Here is a 10,464-nt window from a genome sequence, read left to right on the forward strand (position 1 = left end):
GCTTCCACTGCACCTGTTACCATCAGTATTAGTTCCCATGGGGCTACTGCAATGGTCACTGGATGGGAATCTGGAGACCTGGGTTCTAGGCTAGCCTCTGTGTGTCCTGAATTATTCACGTCACCTTTCTGTTGTGTTTGTCAGCACCCTCTCTGTTATAAAGAACAAAATCCCCAATAACACATTTCAAAAAGAGAATTTGTTGGTCACATAATTGGAAACTCCCATAGTCTTGTGGGCTTCAGGTACAGGTTGACCCGGTGATTTTCGGAAGCATCAGGCTCTGGTGCTATTCTGCCATTCCTTTTGTCCTTCCTCCTGCAGTGTACTGGGCTTTCTCCCTAGGCGCAGGCCCTTCAGGAGATCAGAAATACCTGCAACAATTCCAGGCCACATCTTCTCACATCCCTGATCCTGAGGAAGAGAGGGCCTGACTCCTCTCACTCCTGGCAGAAGGGATGCCCGTTGGGCTAGCTTAGGTCTCAGGCTGGTCCCCAAATCAATCACCATGACCAGAGGAACAGAACGTGGGGGTTGGCTTAGCTAGAATCAGAAGCCCACCTCTAAGACGAGGTGAAGTGGACTTTCCCAGGCCACATGGAGCAGTTAGGGAAGGCGAAGGTGGTTACGGATGGAGAGGATGCAACACAATTTACTTTGTTTGATTTTGGACAAATCAGTTACTCTTCCTGTCTCTACTTTTTCATTTACAAAATGAGAGCATTTGTCCAAAGTCCCTTTTCTTTATTTTTAAAAAGTATTTCACCTACCAAAATCAAAAGGATCCAAAGTCCCTTCTAAAGCTAATATTCTGAGACTGTCCGTCATCTTCATCTTCCGTGCTGAACCACTGAGACCACAGCAAGGGCCATAGCTTGCCTCATGCTGTCCATGAAGAATGGGTTTCCTGGGCCAAATACTGAGACCAGGTCTTCACCAGCAAACAAGCATTGGTTGTGTTCTTGCTCTGTGCATGTGCACATGCTACTGCTGTGAAAAATCCTCGGAGGTATAAGGCCCAGTCCATGGAATTCGACAAGCATTGACTGGGTACCTACTGTGCACAGTGCAAATTAAACATAACAGTGACATGGTCCAGTTCGGAGATCTCCAGTTGCAAAGTCCATTGGTGCCTCCCAACAGTCCTGCGAGGTGGACAGATGACAAGAGAATAAGACAAAAGAGAGAGAGGCAAGAATGGCTCATGGTTGGTACGGCCATGAGTGTTCTATGTGTTCAAGGGCAAGGCCGTGGCTGCAGGCTTAAGTGATTATGAAGGGGGAGTCACTTGAATGCACTTCGAAGGCAGGGCTGGCTACATAATTTGTGAGGCCCAGTGCAACGGGAAAACATGAATCCCTACTCAAAAAGCAGGAAAAAGTGCCTCTCAAGGTACTAACATATAAAGCTTTTTTCTTTCTCTTGTGGTTTCTCTCTCAACTTGTGATGTTTGTTTCGTTTGTTTGCTATTTAATGCTACTCTAGGTAAATAAAAGTAAAAACTAAATTATTAGTAAAGTTAAACTATTAGCATACATTTTACTCTTTATCTTTATAGTATACAATAGCAGTTTTAAATGCAAATATAAAAACATTTAACTCCTATGCAGAATCACTAAAATTACACACTTTGTATTTCAAAGCATATACAGCATATGTGTTTTGTTCTCACCAGAACAGTGGAAACAGTAGAATACTAACTCGACTGTTTTTATTTCACTTCTTATTATGCACACATTCTACCAACGCTCTCCACCTCAGCTCGCTGATGAGAAAGGAAAGACGTCAAGGAAAAGGAACTGCGGGTGGCCCTGTCTTTCCCGGTCCTTCCTTGTCATCATTTCCAGCACAAGTGGTTGCTCACACAGGGAAGCGATGCAAGGAAGAGAGGATATGACAGGGCTCCTTCATCATGTGTGTTTCTCAGAATGCCACGGCCTTCTGTCTGCGCTAGGAGCAAGTTCTGGTTGGAATGGAAATCGAGACCTTTCACAGTTGCCAGCGCCCCCCGTTCTCAGCTGCAGGAGTAACTCACTTCTCTTGTACTCAGTGAATGTCGCTGAACTCTCCTGCATCGTGGGCTCCCTGGAGTTCTGTGCTCTGGGGCATCACAAACGCTGGAGGTGAATGCAGCAGCCAGGAACGGGTTTGTGCGGATCTCCTCTTCTCCTTTGCAGGCCCCAATATCCCATTGGATTTCACTCCCAAAACACAAGATAAAAGATAAAATTATCAAAGAGTTTCAAGATGGCAAGATCGGAGCAATCAACTGAGCTTGGGATCCTTCTGTGCAGGGCCCTGTGAAACTGCTCAGGTCCTAAGCCCGTGAGGCTGGCTCTGTCTGAAGGACTGGCAGGATGTGTGTGGGCAGAAAGAGAGGACAGAGGGCATCCCAGGCAAGAGGGGCTTCAGCAAAGACGCAGGGGTAGGAACATTCCTGGAACACTTAAAAGAGAGAGAGGGAAAGCCTGGTTAGGAATGGGGTCCCGTTGGTGAGCATGGGCCAGGAGAGAGGCTTACCATCTTGGAAACTTCCGTATCACTCCGCTGGGCCTGTGGACCCTGAACATTTGGCTCACGTGCCTCCCCAGGCCTGAATCAGCTCTGCCTGGGGCTCCCCGCACTGTTTCCCCACTGGGCCTTTCACGCATGGGTGTAATTATTTGTTAAATGAGGGCCAACTGCACTGGACCCCACGCTCGTTGAGAAAGGAGTAGATGCTGCTCTGTGTTTCTGAACCTCCCTTAGTGCCTGACATTATGGAAGGAAGAAAGAAGAGCTCACTCCTCAGGAGTTACACTTTTTTTAGCATGGGATTCAAGTAGCTGATTCCTTAAGCTACCAGCAATTTCATCTTGAAAAATGACCTAATTCTCTAGTTTCCCATTAATTTAGACTGGCTTTCTCTTTGATAGAACAAAAGAGAGCTGCACCTGGTCAGAAGAGTGACTGCAGATGCACGAAATGAGTGGACCTTTCTGCCTATGGGTGACATCATCTTAAAGCTTTAGAAAAGTCACAGACGTGGCCGGGTGCGGTGGCTCACGCCTCTCATCCCAGCACTTTGGGAGGCCGAGGCAGATGGATCACGAGGTCAGGAGTTCGAGACCAACCTGGCCAACATAGTGAAACCCCCATCTCTACTAAAAATACAAAAATTAACTGGGCGTGGTGGCGCATGCCTGGAGTCCCAGCTACTCAGAAGGCTGAGGCAGGAGAATCACTTGAACCCAGGAAGCAGAGGTTGCAGTAAGCCAAGATCCCGCCACTGCACTTCAGCCCGGTTACAGAGCGAGACTCCGTCTCAAAAAAAAAAAAAAAAAAAAAGGAAAAGTCACAGACGGTATGCTCCTTCGGTAGTGGTAGTGTAAGCGATGAGATCTGGCAAGGGCAAAGAGGATGACTGGATGGATTATCATAAGGCAGATAAATGTGGAAGATAAGACCCCAGACCCTAGCGTCTTTCCAGCTCTGAAATGCCTTCGTTCTCAGTGAGGCTGGCTGAACAACTATGTTGTTGATTCAGGTTGGTTTCACGTACCTCTGAGAGGAGAAGAAAGAAATATTTCTGGGCTGTTTGGTGAATGAGTTTCATGGATAGAGAGAGGGCAAAGGGGACAACATTTACAGATTATATATTGACTTAAGTCTACTCACCACCAAGCAATTGGCTAAAGATGTCAAGTTTTCCTGGTTCGGTTTTCAAAGTTACATTGCAGAACAAACATTTAAATTCCTGGTGGATTGTCTCCCGGTTTCCCTCCAGATGTTTGGTGTGGTGTAGATACCACAGTAAATAAATGTGTTTAAAAGTCCAATAAATTAGGCTAGAGGGTGTGTGGGGGAGGGGGGGTGCTATTTTGCTGTGGCCCTGGGACAAAGACACAGTGGGGATCAAGAGGTTCCTTGCACCTTCAGCTTGGTAGGTATGGCGGGGAGTGCTGTCAGCAGGCTCGGGAGCAGTGAGGTGCTGTGGTGAGGAATGCACTGGAGAGGCTGACACTGCCCGAGCTGTCAGAATTCACATTGCCGGAAATGCAGGAATGAGTGGAGAGGGGGCTGCGGGGGTGTGTGTACGTGGGAATGTGCAGAAAGACAGTGCGTGTCCTCGTTGGCGGCGGCCGTGGCTGGGCTGGAACTGAACAGGGCGGGAGGCAGGGCCCAGTCCTGGAATCCACTTGTCAATCCCTGGCTCCAGATGTCTGCACTGGGGAATTGGGGCTGCCTGGATGGGGAAACTGACAAGCTGTGGTTACGTCACCGTCCAAAGGCCTGATGGAAATTGACTCATGCCGCCCACTAGATGCCTTTTATGACTTGTGGCGCTGGGGCCAAAAGAATTTGCACGGTCACGTGTTACTGAGCAGTTGAGGGGGAAAAAAGTCGCTTTTGGTGGTTTTAACTGTGAGATTAAACATTCTTCAGGAGGACAGCAGAAAAACAGGCTGGGAGATTAAACGAAACAAACCCAGCTGTGTTTGGGGAGTTGAACGCTTCTCTTCCAGTCTCCTACTCTCAGAACAAGATCAGGTGAGGCGCAAGACATCTTCTCTGGGAAGGTCCCTCTCTGCTGGGGAGGCAGAAGCTGCAATAAAAATGACACACACTGATGAAGGATGGGACCTGGGGAATGTGCCCATCTGCCGCGGGAGCTGCCTCTGTTGTGCTGCTCTCTAGCTGTTTCCCAGGGTCATTTGCCAGCTTTGATATCCCAGAGGGAGTTATTTAAGTTGCCACCTTTGAGACAGGTGAACTGTCGCCTCATTTATGACTGACTGAGCCCCAAGTTAAGGTGCCCGTCGATCAGGATCACTTTTTCATACACCCAGGGCCTGTGGCTGAGCATAAGTGTGTCAAACGCCTGTAGGCCAGAGCTGACTGCCCGAGGGAGATGCTGATTGGGCAGGCCTGGGCTTCATGAGTTTAGCCTGCCTTCTGGTAGCTAGAACGTGCCACTCTGCAGCTGGGAAAACTGAGGCCCAGAAGGAATCAGGCCTTACTCTAAGAACCACTACATAATGGGCGATCCAGACTTTGGACCTGGAAGCAAAACTGACACTGCCCTACTCACTAGCCATGCGACAATTGGTTAATCCTTCTAAGTCCATTTTCCCATCTGTTAAATGGGGGTGATGATGATACTAGCATCTTCTTGGGGCTTTGCTGTGAAAGTTCAGTAAAGATTCATATGTAATGGGTGATTTTCTGAGAAAAATTCCCATCTTAGCCTTTTTACTGTTAATGAATTGTTCTCTGGGGCAGCTGGGCATCTGAGTCCCATGCTCCAGCCTCTAACAGCCTGTGGGTTTAAGGGCTTTAGGGTTTTGGGACCCAAAAAGGATAATTCAACCATGGAATCCCAAAAAGACAAGAAATGGAGGCTTTGGTATACCAAATGAGAGAGAGAGAGAGAGACAGAGAGAGAGAGAGAATAGGTGTAGCTCAGCTCTATGGGGCTGAAGAGGAAGGAGGACAGAGATATAACAGGATGGGCCATGGGACCTGGGACTTCCAAATCCATAGCCACTCAAGTGGCCCAACCTGTGGTAGAAAAGACTACCTTGGTACCTGGGACTCATGAGTCCAACCAAGGAGGCCCCATAGCCTGCATGAGGTCCCTCTAGTTGGCTGGCTTCAAGGAAGTGTGGCCAACAGCAGGAGATGCCCTTCACAGCAGGGGCAAAGCTGAGCTGGGCGGGAGGCCAGGCTGGCAAACCTTACCCCAAAGATGCCTGCCACACATGCCCAGAGAGGGGACACCACTGCCCACTATGCAGCAGAGCTTCCTAATATGCCTTAGGGCTTACGCAGGGAGGGAGGGAGCATCAATGAATGACTGACATTGTCATGTTTGCCCAGCTGTGTCAATGGGGAGAAGGTCTCGAAACAGATATAATGGATTAGATAAATCGATGTGACATTTCTTACATTCAAGCATCATGGATAAATTCACCTCAGAGTCTAGGACACACTAGCCTAGGTATGCCCTGCAAATGACTATTAATAAAGGACTGTTAAAAATGGACTGGCAACTGGGTGCAGTGGCTCATGCCTGTAATCCCAGCACTTTGGGAGGCTGAGGTGGGCAGATCACCTGAGGTCAAGAGTTCGAGACCAGCCTGGTGAACATGGCGAAACCCCGCCTCTACTAAAAATACAAAAATTAGCCAGGTGTGGTGGTGGGTGCCTGTAATCCCATCTGCTTGAGAGGCTGTGGCAGGAGCATCGCTTGAACCCGGGAGGTGGAGGTTGCAGTGAGCTGAGATCATGCCACTGCACTGCAGCCTGGGTGACAGAGTGAGACTCCATCTCAAAAAAAAAAAAAAAAAAAAAAAAAACAATAAACAAACAAAAATTGTAGTCATGCACAACCCTTAGGCTGCTTTTAGTTTCGGTTGATGAGTATAGTTCCTGTCAAAGTTTGAAGTGAGCGAGGGCTAGCTCCTTCTCCAAACCTCACAACCACGTGAGAACGGAAGCAGTCTCTCCAAATTCTGCCACATGGAGACACTTAGAAAACAAGCATTCATTCACGAGGAGCCCCAAATGGCTGTATAAACTCCTGAGTGCCACTGGTGGAATCCGGGCCCTCTGCCCTTTGAGGAGCTCCTGCTCACTTGCATGGGCTTATCTGCAACAAATACAATGTTCCTGGCAGGACTTCTTTGTCCCCACAGGCCTCTTACTCAACATTAGGCAAATGGAAGTCCTCCCAGGTGAAGTACTACACCCAGGACTGACAGGCATCAAGCTTCGGGCAGCAACGCCACAGGGCAGAGCCTCCAGGCCTCACTGGCTTCCTACACAGTTCTTGCAGCCCTGCGAAGTGTCTCTAAATCACACAGGCCTTGAGTACCTTGACTTTCACCAAATGGAAGCTTATTTCTCATGTCATCATGCTGCTTAACAGGCAACTATTTTTACCAAAAAGAAAACACACCCTCGAACACCCATTTCTGACATTCTCTATGATTGTTGGCCAAGTGTGGGGTGTCGATGGAGAAAACAGAAGTGGGTACAGTCATCATTCTGGTGTGGGGGCTTCCTCATGAGATTGCCACACCCACCTGGCCTGGGACGTGTGGTCAGTGACTCGCAGCACCCACCTGTGGCTTACTTTTTTTTTTTTTTTGAGACAGTATCTTGCTCTGTTGCCCAGACTGGAGTGCAATGGTGCAATCCTAGTTCACTGCAGTCTTGAAAACCTGGGCTCAAGCCATCCTCCCACCTCAGCCTCCCAACTGGCTGGGACTACAAGCATGTGCCACCATGCCTGGCTGATTTTTAGATTATTTTTTAGAGACAGGGTCTTGCTATGTTGCCCAGGCTGGTCTCAAACTCCTGGGCTCAAGCAGTCCTCCCATCTCGGCTTCCCAAAGTGCCGGGATTGTAGGCGTGAACCACTGTGCCTGGACTGTGGCTTAACTTAAGTGGCATTCTCCAAGTATCACATTGGAGCAGGCCCTCCAAATGTGACGCAGAATTGGAACTAGAGCTCTGGGCCTGAGCTGGTGGTCCCTTAATTAAAATATAAAATAAGTTAGGAAACAATGCCAGGTTCCTTTTCTTTTGGTATCTTACTGCTCCCAATTAGCTTACGAGCTTCTTAGGAACAGGGCCAAGATTTTCAGCCACATAATGCTAGATTCATTGTATTTTCTCTTTCTTGAAATGTTTATTAAGTGGCTCTTTGGATAGTGGAAAAGTTGGCTGAAAAGACATTTTGGGAAATGAAGGCCTCGATGGCCAGGTTCAAGAATCTGGATTGCATTCAGGGGAGCCAGGAAACCAATGAACCCTTTTGAGAAGGGAAGTGGCTTGATCAAAGGGATGCTCAACAAGGAGCACTTAGCTGACCAAGCAACCATCCAAGGGCACCCAAGTCCACACACGAAGTCATGCTTCTCCCTGGCCGTGCTTCAGTCAAGCTGTTGATTAAGAACAGGGGCTACGGCATATCTATTGTATGCCAGGCACTCTGCTAGGAGTCTCAATTCCCAAGGCATCTGAGTGAACCATCCTCTTCCCATTTTCCAGAAGAGGAAGCCAAGGCTGAGAATGAGGAGTGACGTGCTCAGAATCACACAACAGGAAGGGTGGAGAATCTCTGCCTGGCACAAAGTGCTTCTTTCTATGTTCTGCCTCGACTTGTCCCCAACCCAAGGGATTCTGAGCTGCTCTGGAGGTATCTGGAAGAAGAAGAGACAGATGCAGAGCAGGACACTTCCAGCTCTTTCTTGGGAACAGCAGTACAGAATGCGAAATGCTTTCAAGCAATAAAACCCGTTATCTGTGCAGAAACCCATCTGTGCTAAGGAGAATTCCGCAGGGATTATTGTCCCCTGGAGACAGGAGAAGCCATTTGGTGGGCTAAAGCATCAAGACAAGACCTTAGCTGATTATAAGTCACATTAGACAATTACATTCTTAGCTCCTGGGAGTAATGATGGCTGGATTTGCTCTGATTTCTTCTTGTTGCAAAATAATGCCTGTTTAGGATATTTTGGCCTTCTGTGTAATAAACCTGTGTATTGGATTGAGTCTGAAATATTTGGCACATTAAAAATCACTTTCAGTCGAGGTTTTTTAAAAGCCCCATTTTTCTGTCCACATTCTCCTTCATTCCAGAGACCCTAAATGTACTCTATGTGGAGACTGATTAGTCATCCCGGGTGTAGGACCAGCTCTGGGGCAAACAATTAGGGTTTTCATTTTACTCTTTCATACCCACCACGTTGTGAGTGGGGAAGAAAGGCAGGGTTGAGGGATGTTATGGCTCAGGCTAGCTATGTGTGCCCTCTTTATCTCTGACCTTGGGAAGCCCACACACTGCAAAGAGGCCAGCAGGGATCTGGGGACGGGCAGACTTGGATTCTGATCCCTGCCCTGCCTCTTCCTAAACCTGCGACCTTGGGCAAGTTGCTCAACCTCTCTGAGGACTGATTTGTTTCTCTGTAAAACAGGGCAACTAATTGAATTCTTAGGGGATTAAGCGAGGCAGTGGATACAAAAGCATTGTGACTGTTCAGGAAATGTTAACATGTGGCTGGTAGTTGACACTTCACTGTTGAGGAGTTCCCAGTCCCAAGCCACAGAGACAAGATTAGCAGAGATTATCTCTCATGGGGCAGAGGAGAATATGGGGGGAAACATGGGCTTTGGGGTCACCCAGACCTAACTTGTGCTCTCCTATCTCTTTGTCCTGAGCAGTTACGATAGCTCTCAGTGCCTCTCTTTTCTTATCTGCAAAATGGGCTTATCATAATACATGCCTGGCAAAATGTGTTAAGATAGCTCATGCCTGAGAGCCAGGTTTATATTAAGACTTTATTGGATGGCGACAAAACTGGTGCCCAGCAAGGGGGCCTGCCAGATAGTTCATCAGGGTCCCAGGCATTATCCATGGACAGAATATATTCTCTCACACGCACTTGTCTGCATGGTTTTGAAATGTAAACAGAGGCTATTGCAATAAATGAAATAAATTCTTGCCAAGACACTAGTGAATTCATTTCCTCTCAGCCAATGGATTCTAAGAGGCCAAAAAGAAGAAGTGAAAATTTTGTTTTAGCACTACATAAGGCTTCTCGTACTTGCAGCCAAAGAGGTCAGAGATTTGGTCCCAAGACCAACTTAGAGTCATGTGTGACACTGGGATTCAGAGGCTAGTTGTGGGCCAGAGGGAGGAAGCTGACCCCTGGGCTCACCCAGCCCGCCCACTCACCAGCTCTCCTTTCCTTCCTGGGTCTCCTGGGGAGGAGAAGCCATCCACCTCATGGAAAGTGCTTTAGAGGCTCCTCTGTGGGTGCCCTACTCTGCACCCTTTGCGGGGACTCTCCGCTTCAGTTCGCAGGACAACCTTAATAGCTAACTGCAGAGAGGACTGAATGGTTAAGTAGCTCCTCCAAGGAAGCAGAGCCAAGGATCAGAGGCCGGTTTCCATCCAGGGATTGAGAGAAGAATCAGGAGCACATAGGCTGTGGCAGTAAAAAGCAGATCCCAAAGACAGTATAGGGCGGCTTGAAAGGGGCCTTCCTACATAGCCACCACCACGTGCTCTGGCGCTACCTCCAGGGGGCTGGGCGCAGCTGGAGGACGCAGTTCGGCAGCTTGCTAGAAGTCTCCAGCTCTTCCTTTTCTCTATCCTTCAGGTGACTGTGGAAGGCTGGCCGTGCAGCCTGCCATCAGCCTGGCCTCAGCCGGGGAGGGGGACCTTTCTCCTGGAGGCCACAGAAACACTGAGGACCTCTCAGCTGAGAAGGTCAGATGGAGGTGCTGGATGATTGGAGGAGGAGATCAAACTGATAAGGAAAACGCAAATGGCATCCTTCAGGAGCAAAACCTGTCTCCTCTTTTACTTCACATGTCCACCCAGCAGCTCTATGAGTTCTGATTCAGCATTGCACTTACCACCCACCCTCCCCGCCTTTTACAGAAAAGGAAACTGAGGCTCCGAGGTTGTGG

General features: G+C 48.4%; 1 long non-coding RNA gene across 1 annotated transcript; it reads right to left on the reverse strand.

Annotated features, from left to right (window-relative positions):
* Positions 1–636: 636 nt before the first annotated feature.
* LOC134807965 (uncharacterized) lies at positions 637–4,561 on the reverse strand. Its single transcript, XR_010149705.1, has 2 exons — positions 2,036–4,561; positions 637–1,145 (listed from the first exon to the last, which is right to left on the reverse strand). It is a non-coding gene; the product is annotated as an uncharacterized LOC134807965 (long non-coding RNA).
* Between the last annotated feature and the right edge of the window lie 5,903 nt (positions 4,562–10,464).

Source organism: Pan troglodytes, chromosome 13 (genome assembly GCF_028858775.2).
Source record: "Pan troglodytes isolate AG18354 chromosome 13, NHGRI_mPanTro3-v2.0_pri, whole genome shotgun sequence".
Lineage (NCBI taxonomy): Eukaryota > Metazoa > Chordata > Mammalia > Primates > Hominidae > Pan > Pan troglodytes.